Genomic DNA, 22,720 nt, shown 5'->3' on the forward strand with positions numbered 1-22,720 from the left:
AGGCTTCTGCTCAAGTGGTTTTGATAGTTCTGAAATGCTGTCGATCTCACCAGTCCAAGGATAAGGAAATTCTTCCAAAGTCCATTTGCTGACACAGTCCACCCCAGATTCTCCATTTGCCTGGATATTTGCTGTCAATGCTTGGCTGGGGTAGTTGACCAATTTGTTCTTTCCCTTCTCCGCCATGACACCAGACATTCTCTGCAGGCCCCAATGGACTGCCATGTCCTCCATGTGCATCTGGGCATTCTGTCTACTGCTCCATCTTAGCCACTTAGGAGGCCCAGTTCTGACACGTGCAGTCCATGGTCAGACTACATCCTGCGATTCTCCCCATGGCTGGAGTTCTGAGTCCAGTAGTTCAGTTGAGGGGGATCGCCACAGAAGCCTTGTCTGAAGTGATCCCAGGTATGACTCTCATGTGTGCTTGTTAGTATGGGATCTGTCTCAGTCTATCATCCACTCCAGACCATGCACACACTGGTAGTTGGAATTGCTGAGTTAGTTCTGTCTCTATCCCCATCTCTCGCACAAACCAACAGATGCTGCAGAATACCCCAACCCAGCCCACTATGCACTCTTTCCTCACATTAACCAGCAGAAACTGCAGCCTAGTTGGAACAACTCACCAGGCTTGCCACAGCCCTGATTCCTATGCCTGCCAGTATGTGCAGCAGATTGGCCCAGTCTGTCCCACTTCTCATTCAGCTCTTGTACACATCAGTCAGTGTTGGTACCTAGTGCAACCCAACCAACCCAATTATCCAGCCCATATTCATGTCAGCAGATACAACCCCAACCCTCCCACCCCCTGCAAGCCAGGGCAGTCCTCAGCCCTGGTTCTTGTGCTCACCAGTGGGAATTACAGCCCATCAGAGATGCTCACAGTTTCACACTGGGCCCACTCCCAGTCCCAGTTCTTACACTCTTCAGGTGGTTCTGCAGTCTAGCTTAAGAGCACCTGCCCCTAGTACCAGCGCTTGCAAGCTGATGCTGCAGCAAAGCCCAACCAGCCTATACTTACTCTGGCTCATGCCTGAATCAGTGGATACAGTCAGTTAGCCCAGCCTGGCTCTCCCCCAACCCACTTCACATGAAGGCCAACAGATATTGTAGCCCTGTCCAGCCTAGTCTGCCATCAGTTCCAGTACTTATACTCAGCAGTGGGAGCAGTGACCCAGAGGGCGAACACTCCCACAACTCCCTAGTTGGGCTCACATTGCCACCACACCCCCAGGTCTCACATGCACTGTTTGTTGGTACTGAGGCCCTATCTGGCATGGGCTGCTTCACCACAGCATTTGCTGGCATGGCTCAGTTGGCCCCTGGTTCCAGCTTATGCTGGTGGGTGGCTTTCTAAACACCTGGGGCAGGCCTTTGGCCTACAGTTAAGATGCCTGTATGCCAGAGTGAAGCACGTGGGCTCCACCATCACCTCTGTCCTTGTGCCAGCTTTCTGCCAATGCAGATCTCAGGGGTAGTAGTGATAGTTCAAGTCACTCTGTTGCTAGCATGCAGGTGCAACACCTGAATCGACTCCCTGTATCCAGATTCAGCTTTGGCTCAGCTCCTGTCATTGCAGGAATTTAGACAGAGAACAGTCAGCTTGCTCACTCTCTCTCTTTCTCTGTCTCTGCTTCTGAAGTAATTTATTAAAATCAAGATTTAATCAATACTTTTTATTCCTTCATCAAGGACTTTTAAAGTGAAATATGCTTTTCTCCTTGTGAATACATGGCAGCAAAGGATACAGTGGCTCTTAGTTTTCTGGAGCATTCTGGTGGCCTGCCTGCATTGGGAACAGCAGTTTTACCCAACATTACTTTTGTGTCATCAATCCAAATGAAAAAGGTGTGACGTCTTGGTACTGTAATGAAAACAGTTTTGGCCTTATAAGATTCTCAGGACTTTATGGATCCATAACCATGTGACAGATACCACTAGGCTCTATTCCAGCTGAGGCATTAGGGAAGGCCAAGTCCTTTTTGCTCTTAGGAATTTACACACTAGTTGCATGAAGTTGCAGGAGATGTTCAATGCCACATCACTATGGGAGCTACTGTAGAAGGCTCAGAGATGGGGGCCGGTGCCGTGGTGACACAAGTTAAGCCTCCGTGTTAAGTGCTAGCATCCCGTATGGGTACCGAGCCAAATCTTGGCTGCTGCAGTTCCCATTCAACTCTCTGCTGATAGCCTGTGGCGGCAGTGGAGGATGGATCAAGTGTGGGCCCCCTGCATCCACGTGAGAGACCTGAATAGGTCCTGGCTCCTAGTTTTGGTCTGGTATGGGTTTGTGAGGAGTGAACCAATGGATGGAAGTTTCCCTCTCCTCTCTCTCTCTCCCTCTCTCTCTCATCCTGACTTCTAAATAAATAAATAAATAATTTTTAAAAATAAATGTCCAGAAAGGAAATGTGAGCTCCTTGGAGAGGAGGCTGAGAAAGCTGGGAGAGCAAGAGGTATAGACAAGATGTTGGCTTGAGTTCTGGCAGCCCTGAGTTTCCTGGGAAACATAATGTACTGCTTTTCTTCAATGCCTCTGAGAACCTGGACTTTTCAAGGGATGATGGAAAAGAGAATTTCTTCTGCCCAGAGCTTTTCAGCATCTGTAGCGCCATCTGCAGTTTAAAACCTTTTACTTCTGCCAGTCCCAGCAAACAACCACGCCCAAGCTGTGAGAGGTAGCTAACTGCAGTGTGGGCTTCCTGTGCCCTCACCATCAACTCCAGTAGCCAGTGTGCTAGAGGGCTAGCTAGTCCCCCCAGGCTTCTCTGCACTCATTCGTAGGACAGAGTTCTAATGCTTGTAAATGAAATTTGTTTCAAAGTAAAGACTGTACTGAGACCATGGCACAAGTTGGCTCAGCCTGTTTGGGGGAGGGGAAATCTGTGGACCACTTTGAATGGTGTCTTGGATTTTCCTCTTGTTGGTTTAGGATTCGGCTTTCTTGGGTTTGCTGAGTTGGGTATCGTTTGCCTTTGCATTTAGTGCCTAAAAATGTATTGTCATTGTTTTACCTTGAGTCTGCTCTGGTTATGACACCCTATTGGTCATGGTCTACAACTGATGAAATTGTTATGTTAATTTCTAAGGAAAAAAAAAGCAAACAGTGCTGCTTTTCACTGTTACAAAGTTTGTCTGAGCGAAATACTTGGTCCAGGGAATGAACAGACTAGAACTCAGCACTGCCAGTGCCCAAGTCATACCCACAAGGCACTTGGTCTGCCAGAATGGGCATCTTACTTTTTCTGGTGGTTTGGTTTGTTTTGTTTCATTTTGTGCACTTGAAGAATCCTTTTCTGTGCACTGTAATGATGCCATGTGACTAATGCTTGTTCTGTCAGGATCTGTGTTGGCCTGTGGGTGATGTTTTCCTTCTTGCACTGCTCATCTGTGTCCTGCTTAGAAGGGCTGGCTTTAAGGCCTGCCAGATGCAAACCCATCCGTATGTTTATTTCTTGCCAACTTTGCACCTACACAGAGTCCTGGAGGAGTGATCCAAGAGCTGCAATCCCACTGCTCTGTGCAAACACACACTAGGACTTGAACTATCCTCTGCTACCAACTAAACTAAGTTTTGCACCGGGCAATCTCCCTCTTTTAACCACACCTGTATCTTTTGCTCAGCAAAACGAAGATATTGGTTCTATGAGATACTGGAATGAGTTTCTGCTGAGCCAGAAACTGTCTCAGCCAGCTAGTACTCAGTACCCTGTGAGTGAGGACACAAATGTACTTTCGCTCTCATGTGCACAGTCCTGACTGACTACGCCTGCTGGTGATGTAGTACGGTTGGGCAATGCTGATGCAGAGCTACTGCTCACAACCAGAATATGAAACTGATATTTACTTCTCCTGCCTCTTCAGGTCAGAGTGTGCCATTAACCTTCTGTACTTGCTAGATCCTAAATGCATCCAAATTTCTGGGTTTCTTTTCTCGTGATCTCTTAAACAGCTCCTTCATTTTAAAAAAAAGTCTTCCAAGATTGTACTGGAGACTAAGTTTCCTGTTAGATCCATGGCTGGTACTCACATCATCATGAAATCATAAAACCCCAGGGACCAAGCGAAAATCCTATAAACTTGGAGGTGGATGTGGGCGGTAGGAAAGATGTTGGCAGAGAATGATTTTCAATTTCTCAACAGGAATAAAGGAGGTTAAGAATAAGCATTGCAATTTCTTACAAATAATACAGGAAAGTATTTTCAAACTCAGTATTCTGTTTCCAGGCACAGCATCAGTTAAGTATGAAGTGGACTGAAGACATTCCTAGACATGTAAGGATTCCAGGAAGTTACCGCTTAAATATCTTTTCTGGTGAACCCATTGCAGTTCTTCTATAGTGAAACTGCCCTGCCATATCTATCTATCTATCTATCTATCTATCTATCTATCTATCTATCTATCTATCTATCTATCTATCTTGCTCTTCTATAGTGAAAGAGTAAACTGAAAAGGAAGACAATGTGATTTGTGAAATAGGCGATCCTAGGCACGACAGGAATAGAGAAGCAGAGGAGTAGAGCGTGAGTGCCAGGAGATCTCAGCATGGGAGTTCCTTAGCAGGCTTGGGGAGCAGCTGAGCCATGGGCAACATACAGGTCAGCTAGCTGCAGAACAAGTCCTGAAAGGAAAAATGAACGGAATGAAAAAATGTTGTAAGTATGGGAGAGAAAAAAATGCGTTAGCGATAAGCATACAGAAAACAGAGGATGAAAATGCAATTATTAACACCAAAGAAAGCCACATTGGAAAATGAAAAAAGTAATCGTATGATTCCTGGGTAAAGCATTACATATTATTTCTATTAATATAGGAAAAGGAATATGATAACAATAGGGTTTATGTGATTTTTTTTCCTTCATTAATAATCTTCCATAGGACAAAAGCAAATAACAGAAAACATCATTCAGTGTACCTAAAACAAGAGAAGTAGGCACAAAACATTGCCTGGTGCTCCACAGGGCTGGCCTCAGGGCTATGGTCAGGTGCAGGCTCAGCAGCTTTGCAGTATTGATCTCTGTGCTGAATTCAGGCAAAGGGAAAACCTGTTTACTTTTCAATGTGGTCAGAGTTCTCTGTGTTCATTACTTTCCTCACTCCTGCCTTTCCCTGAAAAGGAGTACAGAGTGGTCTCAGTCATGGTCCCTATTTCATATGCCCAAGTCCTAACCCTAGGTATCTACGAATGCAGCTTTAGTTGGAGGTAGCTATTTTAAAAACTTACTAGTATAAACAGAACAAACTTCACAGATATAATTGTAAGCAGATTACCACATTTCCCTCCCTCACCCTTCCTGATTTCTTTCTTCCTCCTTTCTTTTTTGCTTAAATTAAAATGTTTTTTAACAAAGACATATTTCTTTTGTTATTGTTGTTATGTTTTTATTTTGAATTTTTGAGTTTTGTCATACAATTTTTTAATAGACTGGGATTCCCCAACCAAACTCCCACCCCCTGACATATTTTCCCCATGTTGCTATAATACTATAATCCTTCATAAGGAGAAAGACATAATTTCAATCCAGTATTAACTATAATAGTCAGCAAGTAAAAAAGTAGAAAACAGATACAGCTAAGCTAAGAATATCAAAACTAAATCATTCTGATTTTAGTGTGGGTCCTGAATCTAATGGCTTGTGTCCCTGATACGGGTCATGGAGGAGAAATCTGAGACACACAGCAGAGACACATAGCAAAGGGAGCTGGAAAAGATGGACGCAAACCCTCAATGGATTCCTGGGCTGTAAGATTTGTGAGAGAATATATTTCTTTCATTTTAGCCTTCAGAATCTCTGGTCTAGTTATAGCAGCCCTGGAAAATGAATCCAACTGGCTGCTGTTGATGGAGCAGAACCAAGCCTGTGGGCCAACAGTTTCCTGGCCCTGTTCTAAATAAGTGCATAAATGTTGACTGAGCACCGGCTCGTTGGTGGGCCATGTGCTAAGTCTCACAACTAGACAATGGAGTGTGAAGCTAGAGTCAGATTGACAAAGGCACCACAGGCCATTGTGAAAGCTTTTGGGTTTCATCTCATGCACCAGGAGAAGTCACAGACAGATGGCAAAGAGAGGTCCTGTGCTTTACAGCAAGAACTCAAGAGCATGGGGTGGAAGGGAAAATGGCCTTGGAATGAAGGAAACATTAGAAATGCCAGTAAGGGCAGGGAGGTTAAACTAGAGAGTGTTATATGCCTTCAAAAGACAGCCCAGACAAGTCTGTGATGTTTGAGAAAGAAAATCCAATGTATCTATCATTTACATAATTCAAATTACTGGAGAGTTAAGTATGAAAAAATCTGGGGCAACGGAATTATGCAAAATAAAGAGTAACACAGCAATGACTTTTAGATGATTAATGACATACCTAATATTTCCTGAGTATTTTACTATGTATTCTATCAAACAGGTTTAAAAAAAAAAGTTTACTTATTTATCTGAGAGAGACAGGCAGATACAGAGAGCTTCCATCCACTGGTTCTCTCCCCAAAACTCCATCATGACCAAAAGAGTTAGAGCTAGGAACTGTGAAGATAGAGTCATCTTTCAAAGTTTGTATCAGCAGGAAGCTGGAACTAAGAGTCAGTGGCAGGCTAGCACCCAGGCACTAGGACATAGGACAACGTACAAGTCAGTGCCTTAACCACCAGCCCAAGATCCTACGCTCCAAGTGCTTTGGCTTGTCGTTTTGTTTAATTCTCCAACAGGGACTGTTACCACCTCTATTTTATTCATGAAGATTTTGAGGTTTAGATATGAGAGAGATCTCACCCGTCCTCAGTAGAAAAGCTGTAACTCAGGCAATGACAATCCTTGATCACATGCTGCTTCATTCCATCTGAGAAGTTTAGTTAGATACAGTGGGCCAAAAACTGTAAGTGCTTAAATGAGGGCAGTGGCAATCAGTACTGCTGGGGAAGCAGAGGCGAGACCTAGTACAAAATTCATCTCGATGAAACTTGCTGAGCAACTGAATAGCAGAGAGAGAGAATTCAAAGATAACCCAAGCATTTTCCTTTCTGCTTTTAAAATGTAATATGATGCTTAGGGCTTTATATTATTTCAAATATTAGAATTTTTCAGGTTAAGCTCAACCTACTTTGCCCGCAGGACATCACTGAGTTCTGGGATACAGCAGGAAGAGGCCAAACCTCATCTGAACCATAGAATGAATCTAATTGCACGGAATCCTGCTCATCAGTGCATTCTATGCCAAGATGACCAAAGACACAAGAGACCGCACACACATCACTCTGCTGGGTGGTTCCGTCCCTGCAGAACTAGTAAATAGAAGAATACATGTTATGCAACACAATTGTGTGTTATCAATACCCTGACTTGTAAAACAAGACTGATTTTTTTTTAAATTTTATTTTATTTTGGTGAATCACTGCTGCTTTTATTGTGCCATGTCTAGGAAATGCCCTAGTTGGTTTGTGAATGCTGCTTTAACAAGGTGCCGCAGACTGAGAGGCTGCACGGCAGCCATTTGTTGTCTCACAGTTCAAGGCAGAAGCCCAGGACCAAGGTTTCAACAGGTGTAGCCTTTCTTTTCCCTGGGGTTGGTCTCCTCTGGATTGTATTTTTCATAGTCTATGGGCATGCATGTCTCTGTCCACATCTCCTACCCCTATTAAGGCTCACTTTAAAGACCTCATTTTAACTTACATATTTATAGACCCAGTTTCCAAAGATTGCTGTATTCTGAGGTACTGGAGTTAGAATTTCAACATGTAAATTGTTGGAAGGAGACACAATGAAACTCCTAATATTCACCAAAGTCACAAAGTTCAGAAATACTCTTAGCATGCACTGAACTGTTTCTTGAGATAATGGGATCCAATCATTCAGACCATTTATGTTATCAAAAGAGCCAAAAGTGATTTCACTGTAAAACACTTAGGAAAGCTACCACCCTCTTCCTTAGGAGGTGGCCTGTTTCCCAGAGCTAAATAGAAAGTTCTGTCATTCCTTGGCTTTGTTGCTGACTATGGGGACATCTGCATCTAATATCTGGAAGGGATGAGAACATGGGTGGGTGGAAGCCTCTTCAAGGGCATGGAGGGGCTGAATGAGATGCTGTGATCTCAGAGGGTAGGTTGGAACTGGTAGGAAACTTAAACTGCTCATCTGTGAGGCTGTTGGTTCTGTGCTCTTTTGTTAATCAGATACCATGAAAGCAAGCCTCCTCCAATCCCATACATCACTCAAAGTCTATCTACTTGAAGAAAAATTTGGAAGTGTGTATGTATTTCCTTATTTTAAAAATGGAGGGGAAGATTTTGCTATAAATACACATACATGATTTCTGTGCTTTCCTTTCTTGACGACTTCCATTAGCTCTCCATCATCCTGTGCAATGTCCCATAAGTAGTAAGAGATTGATTTCCTCTGCAGAGTCGTTATTTATTTATGTGTATTTTTTTGAATAAAAAATGTCTCAGTGACCTATTCACCAGAATCAGGGCAATTAAGTATGATATAACTTCTCAAAATCCAACCTGTCCTCAAAGAAAGAGAAGATGCCACACCCTATTTACATCTCAGTCTCCCATGTGGATGCTGGGACTCAAGTCTTTGGGCCATCTTCCACTTCGTTCCCTGGGCACATTAGTAGGGAGATGAATCAGAAGGAGAGCCACTGGTACTCGAGTTGGCACACAAATGGGATGCAGCATCACAGGTGGCAGATTAACATGTTGTGCCACATCACCATTTAATAAACAAGTTGTGTGTTTATCTCAGCCCCAGTACATATGGAATGAACGAATGAATAGATAGATTTGTAGTTTCATCTAAGGTGAGGGAAAAAAGCATCACATTATCCAACAGAAATCTGGCTTGCAGGGTTTTACCCTTAAGTATAAGATAGACACAGAAATACAAAATTCAGATTTCTTCATAGGGAAGTAAAACAGTTCCTCTTCTTTTTCCAAATTTTCCTTTTAAAAAATTGACACTGTGGTGATCAGGCCTGGCAAAACTGTGAGTCATTAGCATTCAGAGAAGGGAAAGGCTTTTGTGTCAGATACAGAGGCATCCTGTGGGTCATAAGATTTCAGTGTTACTTCTAATGTGGTGAGATTGAAATAATTTACCTCAGCGTAACTTGTGATCCAGTGCTAATTTGTTTTTATCCGAGTTTCACAAATGGGATTAATATTCTAGCTATGAGTTTATTTGGTTTGCCTTCTGGCAGAATACTCAGAGATAAGTCCTTAAACATGTATACAGTAAGAAACTCTGGATCCCTTGGGAGATTTGCTGGGGATTGGGGCACATCTCTAACAGCCATTTCTTAGAGTACTCTGCAGCTAAGGCAGGGGTTGAAATTTTCTCGCTCTGAGGGAAAGCATGACTCCAAAGCTCCAATTAACTGGCATTAGAGATGCTTGCAAGCCAAGGATCTGGTGGCGGACTGTAAAAAGCCCTCTAAGGCTATTGGCCATTGCCCCCAGGTATTTAGGTAACACCTGTAAGTTAGGACAATGGAAAGTTTATGGAGTAGGATCCTGCTATGCCTGAGGGCATAGAGGAAGCTAATTAAGGCGGAAATCAGAAGCCTGCTGGGATTTCATTTCCTTAAGTGCTACAGACAATTATGGGTTAGTTTAACAGGCTATGCTGATGTCATTCAGTGGTCCTATTCTGAGAGTACAAATCCCCACCAAATGTTAGACCCAAGATGTCAGAGAGCACCTGCTGAGACAGTTTGTGTAATGGAAGTTTCTACCATAGGTCTCTACATGACATCCCAGCTCATCATTAAAAATAGTATTTCAAAAACAAAGAAGTTAACCAAAGAGTTCTCCTGATCTGTCAACAGAACCCAGTAATATCTTCCCAGCTTCTTATCTGGGATTTGTTTCTTAAAGGAAAGAGCTGCCTACACTGCAATCTAAGATTATTTTAAGTGGTCAAAGTCTCACTCGGAAATGCCTTGTGTCCCCTTACAAATGACATGCCCTTGCTTAATTTGGTATTGAGACAAAGAGATGCGAGTCAGTAGTAATGACCGCTGAAGGAGAAGGACGGGTGCAGTGGTTGCATTCTGGGCCGTGGGAGCAGACAGGTGCACATATCTGTATTGTGGTGCTCCTTTCTAGACTTTTACTCACCCATAAATCGAACCTAATCACAATTAGGGATTAAGTGACTTTTAAGCCTGTATCTTTGCATAGTAATTCCCCATTATGAATAAGACCAAATGCCTCATGAATGTGTTTGTCAAAGAAAGAAAACAAAAACAAAACACTACTATTGTCGGCTAATGCTGAGAGGAGTGTCTAGATCTTCATACTTCACTCATTCTGACCTCTGGATGTGGTGAGGTTGGGGACCCTAGAATTATCTTGTTGGGGATCAGTTACCCTGTCTGGGGCTTAGGGAAGCACCCAGTAGGAGTTAGTCCAGCTTCTTGCACTCCCATGTAAGAAAACAGCTGAGATGTAGAGAGACATAAGAAAAGCAGATTTTACTGAAAGGCCAAGGGTTAGCACACATTCAAGATGCTAGGTGTGTGCTACCTTATAAGGGAAAATTGCTCCCACTCTGGCTGGGGTCATCCTTTGGAGAGATGGAGACAGAAAAACAACAACAAAAAATACATGGGTTAACATCAGGCTACCTTTCCTGTGGAAGGATTAAAGCAGCGGGAATGTCACTGTCAAGCCACTGGAAGCTGACTTATTAGAGAAATGTGGTTGTTACCTTTCTAACACTGATTCCTCAGAAGGTCGGAGAAGTAGCTTGGCTTCACTTGGCGATGTGCAACATTGCTGTGAATGACTCCATAATGATTCTTAGACTGGTTTGTTGGGGCCAAATGATAGAGTGCATGGTCCAAAACAATGGCCTCTTATATTTTTCATGTAACAATACTGTAAGGATAGATACACATTATTGTATAGTTGTCTAAACCCATAGAATGTACAACTTTAAGAATAAGGCATTATGTAAACTGTGGGTTTTGAATGATTGTGTTTTATTAGTGTGTGCTCACCAGAACCAACCTTCTACTCTGGAGAGGAGTCTGACAGTATTTTTAAAAATATTTACTTGAGAGATACATTTGCAAAGAGAGAGAGGGAGGGAGGGAGGAAGGGAGAGAGGGAGAGAGAGAGAGAGATTGAGAGACATCTTCCACATAGTGATTCACTCTCCAAATAGCCATAATGGCTAGGGCTAGGTGGAGCCAAAGCCAGGAGCAAAGAGCTCCATCCCGGCTGAGTCTTCCCGGTTGGTGCAGGGATCCTTGATGGCACTGCACCTTCTGTTGATGCTTCCACAGTCATGCCTGCAGGAAGCTGCATCAAAAGCAGAGCCACCAGGATTCGAACTGGTTCCTTTATGGGACCCTGACATTGTGGGTGGTGGCTTAGCCCCTTATGCCATAAGGCCAGGTCATGTATTTGTAGGGAAAGGAGGGTTAATGGAAAACCTCTATATGTTGTTTTCGATTTTGCTGTGAAAAAACTGTCCTCTAAAAAATTTTGAAAACTAACATTCTTTGAACATTTTTTACATGCCAGTGACTATTATAAGGCTTTAAATGAATTTTCTCGTTTAATCCAATAATGACTCCATGAATGGTCAGTATTCAATGTGTGTCTTTAATGGAGAAAAATCAGATACTCAGGAATTATAGGATTATTTTCAGATTAAGCTCTTTTCCCACTTTGCAACCTTTGGAAATATCTTTTGACTTGCCAAAATTCTATGTACAATTTTTGTGCATACGTCTTTCCTATAAGAAAAAGTGCATTTCTTGATTATGAATTTTGGATAACTTTTATTTTTGAGTTGCTCTGATTCATTTAATTACAAATTTGATCAGTATGGGGGTGGTTAAGAAAAGAATTAGGAACCCTGTGAGGCCATGATGAAATAGCTCAACTTTGTCTCTTGGGGCTTCTTGAGTTGCCGTCAAGAAGTTCAGCGGTTGTTATTTCTTGGGCAGGTTGGGGCTGATGAACTACAAGTCTGCTTGGAGCTTGGTCTTTCTCACCTCCTCCTCAGCATTTTACTGTAGGGTTTCATCTTTCTCTCCTTTAGCAATCACGGCAATGTAAGTTTTTGTTTTATCTGGTTTGCTACATGCTCTTCTTTCCTCCTTTGACCATCAGAATGGGTTCCCTTACTTTCCTGTCACGTGAAAGGACTGATTTTCAAGAAGTAGGACAAGGGCCGTGCATGACAGAAATCCAAATAGGGTTATAAAAATACAGATCCTAGGTATTAGACTTACGCAAATTTAGCCAAAACAAAACAACCCTGAAGATGAAGTTCTGAGAAACTGTATAATCAGTAAGTCACTCAGTTGCAGCTTTATGTACTTTCACAGTTGATGACCAATTCAGAAAAACAGGCACACTTTTTTTTTCCTGAGAAACCTAAATATTTAATGATGCTTACCGCGGCTACAGAAGTGGGCAAAGTTTGCCTTGAACTGGAAGGCGCGGTGTAGATCCAGCACGTCACCAAGGCAACGGGGCCCTGGCGGACCAATGATGCGCTCCGGCCCCAGCGTTTCCTCTCCCAATAAAGACCTGAGCGGCACCCAGTTTCCGCGTCCCAACGGTTATAAAAACCTCCTGCATGCTTCTTTGCGTGCCGTTTTTACGTGCCTTTTCGTCCCCGCGGCTCCCCGCTTTCTCTCTGCCTCTGTCTACGTGGAGAAAAGGCCGAGAATGGACTTCAACTCCCCAATAAAGGCCTCTTGTCAACAGTCGGCCAAGGCCTTTTTTCTTTCCCTGGTGCTCCGCAAACTTTGCATTTAACAGAATGGTCACTTTATTCTATTAAAGTAAAAGAAGAAAAATATTTATATAGCAGTGTTCTCAGCGCTGGACTTCAACTCCCCAGGGGAATTTTTAGTGTAAAACCCGTGCATGGGTCACACACTCTACACCAGAATCTCTGGAGAGGAGGCATCAACAGTTTAGGAAGACTCTCCTGGTGGCTCAAATGTGCAGCCACAGCCAGGCACCAGCATTCTGCAGGATGGAAACAGCCTGCAAGAATCAGTGATCTCCAAGCGTAATGTGCCTGTGCGTCACTGGAGCATCCTGCTAAAACACAAACAAACGATGCTGTGGACCTGATGTTGCGTGGGCATTTGATTTTCTAGCAAGTTCCCTGGTCCTCGGTCCTCAGACCACAAACTAAGAAGCCATGCGAGCTGTTTTTCTCCAGCTCTGCTGTGTTCTTGGAGGCGGCAAAGGATGCCTTATTGTCGGTTGCTGCTAAGTCTACACTGCAGGCCAGTTAAAACAGATACATCACAGCAGGCATCTCTACTCCCAAATAGAAGGAGGACTCCCAGTGAAACTGTCAGATATACCTTGACAACATGATACTAGATTTTCTACTGTTGTCTATGCCTACAATCCTGTAATCCCCTCGGATATCAGAATGTTAAACTTGCAACTGTCACTACTGTAATAATATGGGTGAGATAGTGAGGGGGGGATGGGGAAAAGGAGATGCAAGAAGAGCAGGGGAATCTCTACAGCTACAAAACTATCATGGGAAATAATAATAACAACTTCCCAAACACCAGACCTTCTGGAAATGGGAAATTTCTGAGCTTTCCAGGTGATTTTAAACCCCATGGGGAACTCAGAAAGAGCAGAGATCAGTCCCTTACTGTCAAAATCAAGCATAACTGAATTTTTTTTATCTTATTTTGTTTATGGGGAAATTGTTTTTTCTTAAGAATTCCAGTGCCCGTGTGCATGTGCACACAAACACGCACACACCCCCCTCCCTGGTTGCTTTCTCATGGTCAGTTCTCATGTGTTCCTGACGGTTCTTGCTCTCACACAGAACTGGGAAGAGCTTCACGCCCTGTTATTCTGTTACATGACCTTGTTTTGCTCAGACATCATCTATGCAGATTCTGAATAAGATAGAAATCCGCAAAATTTAAGCACATGTGGGGTCACAGGAAAGCTGTTTAAAACAGTTTTGGTGCTCATGGAAACAAGAAGCTTAATGGCATTGTCCAAAAAACTGTCTGGGACGACTTCCCATAGCTCTCAAATGACTTGTGGTGCTCAGTGCTGTGAGCATCCCAACTAGCCGACATGCATCAGTGTGCTGACACATAGGGCTGTTGGAGGGATTTCAGACTTTCCCTGCACGCTTAGCTCCACAGCAGTGGATACGCCACTTCTTTTCTCTGTGATCTAACAAATCTAACAAAAAATAGTGTTTTGAACAAGAAACTAAAAATTTATTCATAACAGTCCTATCTGATTAGACTTCCATTTTTACCCTCGTGCGGACCAAGAGGGGTGATTTCCAAGTTCCTTAAGAGAAGCTTCTTGCTGTTCTCCGGAGGTGGTTGCAACACATGACAAAGCCCGGCGGGCCTTACCTGGTGATCTGTGTGCCTTCTGTAGGATGTGGCATGATGACGCCCTCACTTTCTTGCCTCGGCCCTTCATGTTCGGTCTTGGAATCAAGGTGTCAGGGCTACACTCTTCATATGTTGGGCTTTCTTCCTCATAGGAACAATTTGATACAGACACCATATCTTGAAAGAAGTTGGAATTACATTGAGAGTTCATGGAGAAGGAACATACAGCGTCAATGAATCTGAATTGGCTTGCCCTAGAAAAACATTTCTGTATTCCTTCTGCTAAGACACCAAAGAAAATGGTACTTTGCCATGGTGTCCAGTAACTGCATGTCCTACTCAGCTTACAAGGTTCAGCTCTTCCAGCCATGCTGAGTCACTGACCAGACTTCTGCTCACGGGCAGTCAGAAGCCTTCCCATGCAGTGCCTGTTGGTTCCTCCCGGTTCGGCACAATTGTCTCTCTAATTCTACCCCTCTGAAGACAATACGCATTGGCTTCATATTTTCTAGAATCCAGAATGCAACCTTTGCTAATCATGAAGACACACCCACCATGACGTTATCTGGTTGAATATTCAGACAAAGTTCTCTGTTTTGTATGTAATCTGTAAGTGATTGTTAAATACCTGTTTTCTGGGAGCCTTCTCCTAGGCACAGAGGAAAGTCTAAATGATGAAAAATCCTTGACTTTTACAAAAAGACCATTCCTTTTGAGACTGAAGACATACGGACAAGAAAGATGAGTAGGTGCCAACAGATATAAGTGGATGTACTCACCTCTGTGTGATGCACTGGTCAAAGATGGCTTCAGAGAGGGTGTTACAGAAATCTCTGAGGGCTTGGTTTCAGGGAGACCCTCTAGGAAGTGTGAAAAGGTGGTTTATGCCTGGATTATGTAGTGCTTATGTGATTAGATGACATGCACACAAGTGTATATTTACATGTGCCTATATATGTCTGCATATATCACACCTGTGTATCTTATTGATTTTGGATTCTGCAAGTGTCAAACAACTGTTAACAAAAATTTTAATTAAGAAAATTAGATCAAAGATTATTCAGGTTTTTTAACTTTTTCTCATGCTATTTTTGAGCATTTACATTTAAGAAATACTTATTTAAAAGAGTTACAGATGGGGGAGGTAAGAAGGGAGAGAGAGAAAGAAAGAGAGTGATAAAGAGATATATCTTCCATCTGTTGACTTACCCCTAGTAGGGCCCTAAGAGCCAGGGCTGTGGCTATACAGAAGCCAGAGTATGAATGGGCACCCATACAGAATGCTGACGCTATAGGCGAAAGCTTTAGCTGCTATGCCACAATGCCAGTCCCCCAAATGTTTTTAATTTGTATATGATTTGTTGCTTGATTCACGGATTATTTATTCTTGTGTTTTTACATTTGTCAATATTGAGTACCCAGACAACCTAATTTGTAAAATGTCTAATTTACTGATCTGATAGTTGAGTGTGCTTTTAAAACCTATAAATTCATTAAGATTCCTTTTATGGCTCAAAATCTTCCATGTACACTGAAAAGGACATACATTCCATTGGTGTAGGTTATACAATTTTAGAATTAACAGTTGATCATTTTGTTTAAGTTATTTTTGTCTTCACTGAAATTATGTTGAGTTCCATCAATAGGTGAGACAAGAGTGTCGTCAACTGAAATCTCTGATAGTAAAACTATGTATTTTGAAGTTATGTTTTTTTAGTATATACTGGGTACTAGATTTTTTTGCTTTTCTTATGAATCAACTCTTATTTCTATGAAATACGCCTCTAAATTTTGAACAATACCTTTGCCAAAATTTACTTCATGTAATATTAATATAAACACTATAAGTGTCTAATGCTTATTATTTTTGTAATGTATCTTTTTTGCTATCCAATTCCTTTCTTTTGAAAAAAAAATATATATATATATGTTGTTTGGGGCCTGGTACAGTAGCCTAGCTGCTGAAACCCTTGCCTTGCATGCACCGGTTCTAACCGCAGCAGCCCTTCTTGCCATCCAGCTCCCTGCTTGTGGCCTGGGAAAGCAGTTGAGAAAGCCTTGGGACCCTGTAAAATGTGCGGGGGACCCTGAAGAGGCTCCTGGGTCCTGGCTTCGGATCGGCTCATTTCCAACTGTTGTGGCTGCTTGGGGAGTGAATCCGCACATGGAAGATCTTTCTCTCCGTCTCTCCTCTTCTCTGTATATCTGACTTTCCAATAAAAGTAAAGTAAATCTTTTAAAAAATATACATTGTTTTAAATGTTTGTTGATAAAAGAGAACAACTTTCATATATCGTGTAGGTATACTTCTGAGAGGAAAGCCACACCTCCCCTTCTCCTTGTCTGCTTCCCTAAATCCCCCTCTTTCCTTTCCTTCCTTTATTTCTCTAATTTTTACAAAAACATCATTTCAATCCACTCTGTAATTAAGGCTTAACAGACAAATAGTCATAATAATCACAGTTCCACAGACATATAAACAAGCTCTAAAATCAACAGGCAACTGAAAAGATGTTTGTTTCATTACTATACATTTTTGTTTTACATACTGCCTCCCACATATCAGAGAATTATATGATGTTTATCTTTCGGGGAGTGGCTTGTTTACTAAGCATAATGCTTTCCAGATGCATCCATTTGATTTCAAAGGACATGATTTCGTTCTTTTTACGTCTAAGTAGTATTCCACAGTGAATTATAGCACTTTTTTGAACTAGTCATCATTTGATGGACATCCGGATTGATTTTATATTTTAGGTATTGTGAATTGAGCCATAATTAACTATGCTAATTTAATTTCATTTAGGTAAATTCCCAGGATCAGGATGCTTTGTCAGGTAGTAGGTCTATTTTCAGATTTGTAAACAATCTACATTATGTCTTCCATTATGGTTGTACTGGTTTCATTCCCACCACCAGTGTATTTCAGTACCTTTTCCTCACATCTTCTGCAGTGTTTATTATGTTTTGGTTTTTGGATGAATATCCCTTTAACTGTCCAATATGCTTTCAGCCACTCATACTTTAATACATTTCCAGGCCTTCTTCTCTGGGCAATCTCCAGCCCCCAGGTGGGAGTCACAGTGATGTATCCCTGCCTGATGTTCCCTGCCTTCCCTCATATCTAAAAAAAAAAAAAATAAGCAGTTATGCTGGAACACTGGTATAGTTAACACAAATTTGGCATGAATCAGACCCAGAGTGGCTGCAAGCTACTGCTTGCTTTTCTCCCAGCAGTGTAACACTTGCCATGGTACATGGCAACCTAGGCAGTTGTTGCCTACAGCTGGGAAGATTCTGGATAATCTTGCAGTCAATATTTTTAATTTCTTTGTGGCATTTGGTCAATCTCCTCATCTTCACAGTCTAATATGGAAACATTATTTTGTTCCTTATACAAAATCATATTGTCTTCCATTTTCATATTTCTTATATTTCTACGTTTATTTTATGCATTTGAAAAAAAAACATTTGGAATCTCCTCTGAAGTCTTTGTTCTTAGGAATGTGCCTCAAGGCAGAGTGGGGTGCCTGCACCTTCAGGGGATTAGCCAAAGGTGTGTGGTGATTGGCAACAAGACTGTCTAGCCAGCATGTGTGGGTAGGGCGAAGGTCCAGAGAAGCACCTGAAGCATGCGCGGTGGGTCTCTGTAGCTAGTAGGAAAGTTGGGATAATCGCCCTGCTGGGGAGTTCAGTTCTCTGCCTTTATGCAAAGTGTACTTCTGTGCCTGCCCACCACGACACACACTTTGGTGCATCAAGTGCACAAGTAATCTGTGCCCTCCAAGTGTTCGTATGGAGTCCTCCCAACCTGTATCACTGTCCCAGAATTCCCACAGTCCCAGGATATAGGGTTTCTATAGTCACAAGTCGTAGGAGATCCATTCTCTGACTTGTGAGCTTCTCCATCTGCAGAAAACCACTACATCTTTGAGCTGAGCACCTTGGTTGGAGTGGGGAGGAACAAAATGTGCTGTCTGTTCACAGAGTAATTAAGTGGCAACAATGCCTGGGTTCTAAGTCAGTGGGGACCTCATATTTTTTCTTCTGACAAAGACAAGACAAAACAAAACAAAACAAACAGCCCACAGATGCAGAAAAAGGCTCCACTCTCCTTGTTCGGGGAAGACGATGCTTTTCCTACTGGTCACTGGCACCTTCATCAGGGGAGAGTGCAAGGTATTTTCTAGTCCTGGAGTCAAGTGGGCACCCTACTGCCACCCAGACTCAGAATCTGTGGGAACTTCATAATTCTCCCTTTAACAAAATCCACCAGAGGCACACAGGCTGCTATAGCTCCACTTACTTTATTTTGGGAAGATGGTGCTTTTCCTGCTGGTTGGGAGATGCCCTGGTAGGGGGAAGAGAGCACTGTGCACCCTGCCTCCTCCCCCTCGCTAATTCATCCACCAGGAATCAAGATTAGTGGGGACTGTGGGTCTCTTCCCCCGACAGGATCACCCCGGGAGCACAGGCTTCTGTGGAATCCTCTCACAATGTTCTAGATGTTCTCGGAGGATGGTCCTCCCCACAGCCACACAATTCCTTTCAAACCAGTGTGTATTTTAAGCTTAAAGTATGCCTTTTGTATACATGGTATGGCTTACTCTTATTATTGGCTTTTTTTTCATTCTTACAATTTCTGTATTTTGATTGGAGTTTCTAATCTATTCATACTTAATAGACTGGCATGATTTGTTTGCAGTTGCTGTATTTTGTGATTCCTTCTGCTATTCCAGCTCTCCTTTCCTGAATTTTTGGATCTGCTTCTGTTTATTTTAGCATATACTACAATTCTATTTTATCTTCAGAATTAAATAGCTATACTTCCGTGTGTCGTTTTTAAAAAATGGTTGCCATTAGGGTTGCAATATATATCTTTACCATTTGCAACATATTTATAGTCACAATGTGTTAACTCAAGTAAAAAGGCAAATATAATATTCAAGTTTATGCATACTCTATCACTAATGCTAAGCCTGTTAAACATTAAATCTGGACACATTTAAAATGATGATAATGCTACAATTTACATTTCAAATAGCTCTGTAATTATTAAAGACATTAAAAAGCAAAACCTAAAAGGGAAAAAAAACAACCTGTTTTTTGCATTTGCCAAGCTATTTACAATCTCTGATATTTTTAATTCTTTTTCAAGGATACAAATTTCCATCTAATATTATTCTCTTTCAGCCTGAAGAATAACCTTCAGGCTTTCTTGTAAAGCAGATGTGCTGAGACGAAGTAGTTTTCCAGTATCTCAAAACATTTCTACTTCACCTTCGTTTCTTGCAGGACACGTTTTGCAGGTGTGGAAGTCTGGGTCAATACCCTTCCACTTTCCCAGCCATCCCCTTTGGACCGCTCAGGATACAGTTTCTTTCCCTTCTGGCCTCTGTAACTTCTAACAAGAAAAAGAGAGCCAATGTTTGGATTTTTATTCCTCTGTGTGTAGTATGTCATTCTTCTCTTGTTGATTTTAATATTTGCTTTTATTGTGCCTTTCAACGGCTTCTTTCTGATGTATTTCTGCTTTTCTTTATATTCTTCCTGTCTGTTGACCATGTGTTATCTGTGCATTTTTGCTTTCCTTCTAGGGTTGGGGAATGTTTGGCCACTGTGTCAAATTTTCTTTCCCTCCCGCTTACCCTTCCTCCCTCCCTCTCTTATCTTCTTCTATATTATAATAACACATGAGACCATACAGAACCCTCTAGTAGTTCACGGAGGTTCTGCTTGGTTTTTATTATTTTTCCCATTTTTTATTGTCACTGTAGATAACTTATATTGCTCTGTCTTCAAGTTCAGTGACCTTACTCTGTTATCGCTCATTTTTTAAATCCTCCCTGAGAAATGTTTATTTTCTACAATATATTTTTTCAATTCTAGGATTTACATTTTTTTCCTTTCTCCTTTTGTTGCTTTCTGGGGTTTTCTGTTTCTGTGCTGAGATTTTCACTTACTGTAAATATTCACATGCACAGTTTGTGCAAAAGGTGCATTTATGAACAAACTATTCATGAATTTGAGAATTTGGGGGCACCAAGATGAATGTCTTTTAAATTCCGTTTTCCATGAATGTTTGGAGTGCACACATATGCATCTTTTCACTTCACATGCCATCCAATAGTCATTTTAAAATCCATATGTGTTAATTATAAGTGATTCATCTTAGCATTTGACTGGATTTATTCCCCTCTTGATTATTCTTTTTTTTTTTTGTTCTGAAATGGGTAATTTTTAATTTACCATGGATATTATTAGTGTTAACTTGCAAAAATTTTGGATTTTGTTGTTTTTCTCTGATGACTGTTTTTCATCTGCTTTTTCAGAGTTGTTTTTCTTTCTTTCTTTTTTTTTTTTTTTTTTTTTTTTTGGCTGGGTTAAAATTGCAGACTACTTCTTGGGCCAAAATTCTGGTCTTCAGATCAGATCTTTTAATGTGGCTGAGCTACTTTGAAAATGCTCTATAAATGCATGATTTGGAGTTTAGTTAGTAATTTGGATTACCAGAGTTTGAGAGCCTCTCCACCACCTCTCTCTCTCTCTCTCTCGCTCTCTTTCTCTCTCTCTCTTTTTCAATATCTTTGCTTCCCAGGAAACTCTGTTTCCTGACCTTGCTTTTCTGATACCCTGGACTGGAACGGCTGCATTGTTCTCTGTGGCCACCCCCAATGACTCTCAGCTCATCATATGAACTCCCCATAGCTCAGGCTACAAGCTATGCAGACTGGAAGTTTGGACGCTCCTGAGGATCTGGGCTCTCCTCTTCTGCGTGAGCATGCCCTTGCCACTGATCTGTCCCTGCACACTTCCCAGCAGATTCCTTCTGTGTGTGTGTGTGGTTTTTTTTTTTTAGTTTTATTATAGCAGAAAGAAACGTTATCTATTGGGACTCTAAGGACCAGAGAAATCCTCCTAATTATCTTATGTTATGAGCTGAGCCAGTCTGAAGCCAGGAACCAGGATCTTCTTTAGAGTCTCCCATGTGGGTGTTGGGGCCAAAGTATTCCTCACTGCCTCCACTAGTCATACACTGGGAGCTGGATTGGAAGGGAGCTGCTGAGACTCAAACAGGCACCCAAAAGGGATGCTGGTGTCATGGGTGGAGGCTTAACCTACTAAGCCATATAATTATGTTTTGATTTAATTTGTTATATGGACTAGATTACTAAATCTTAAGAGCTTTATAATTGCTCTTAAGAGCTTTATAATTGCTCTTTTAGTCTCCATCATCTCTTTCATTTAAGGATGCAATTATGTTAACTAATTTTCCTCCTAGTCTTTTTTTTTATAAGATTTATTTATTTTTATTGAAAGGCAGATAAATAGAGGAAGAGAGACAGAGAGGAAAATCTTCTGTCCGATGGTTCACTCCCCATAGTAAAGCCCACAATCAAGAAAATGAAATGGTAAACTACATGGAAAAAAATGTTTATAAGGCATATATCTGATATGGGGTTAATCTCCAATGTCTAGTAAAATTTCTTATATCTCTATAGTTAAAACACACATACACACACACCAACAAAACCTGACAACTTGATTCAAAAATGAGATAAGGACTTAAATAGTTATTTCTCCAGAGAAGACATACAAATGACAAACAGGTATTTTTTCACTAGCCATCAAGGAAAGGCAAGAAAATCTCAAATTGGAATATCATCTCATACATGCCAGGATGGCCATTATAGAAAGAAAACAATAAAAAGAACCAGTGTTGGCAAGCATATGGAAAAATTGGAACCCTTTCACACTATTGGTAATAGTACAAAATGATGTATCTATTATGAGAAAGAGTAGGAAGATTCCTCAGCTACTTCAACAGAACTATCATGCCATCCAATAATTAAATATCTAGGCAAATAACCAAAACTACTGAAATCATTATTAGATCTTGGAGATACAGTACTCCCATGTTCATTATTGCGCTAATCACAATAGGTAAGATACAGAAAAATACTACATGTCTGCTGAAGGGATGAAGGTACATATAAAATAAAGCATATAAGCCCAAAGAAATGCTATTTAGCCTTAAGAAGGAAAGAAATTATGCAATACCTGACAACACCAACGGACCTTGAAACCATTATGCTAAGTAAAAAAAAGCCACATGCAGAAGGGCAAATAGGAAACAATTCCACTTGTATAAGGCTTCTAACCTAGTTAAACTTATAGAGTGGCATTTTCCAGGGGATTAGGAAGAGGGGGAAATGAGTTATTAATCAACAGGCATTACATTTCAGTTAAGTAAGATGAAATAGCTCCTTTAAAAAGCAACATTTGAAAGGCTAAGTGACCAAGAGGGAAGGAGGAAGAAGAGAAAAAGAAAAGGGAAGGGAAGGAGGGGGAAAGAA

At 41.5% G+C, this 22,720-nt stretch overlaps 1 pseudogene; it reads right to left on the reverse strand.

Moving 5' to 3' along the window:
• Nucleotides 1-14,451, reverse strand: part of LOC101526545 (tRNA pseudouridine(38/39) synthase-like) — a 30,663-nt pseudogene extending 16,212 nt beyond the window's left edge.
• Between the last annotated feature and the right edge of the window lie 8,269 nt (nucleotides 14,452-22,720).

Source organism: Ochotona princeps, chromosome 14, assembly GCF_030435755.1.
Source record: "Ochotona princeps isolate mOchPri1 chromosome 14, mOchPri1.hap1, whole genome shotgun sequence".
Classification (NCBI taxonomy): domain Eukaryota; kingdom Metazoa; phylum Chordata; class Mammalia; order Lagomorpha; family Ochotonidae; genus Ochotona; species Ochotona princeps.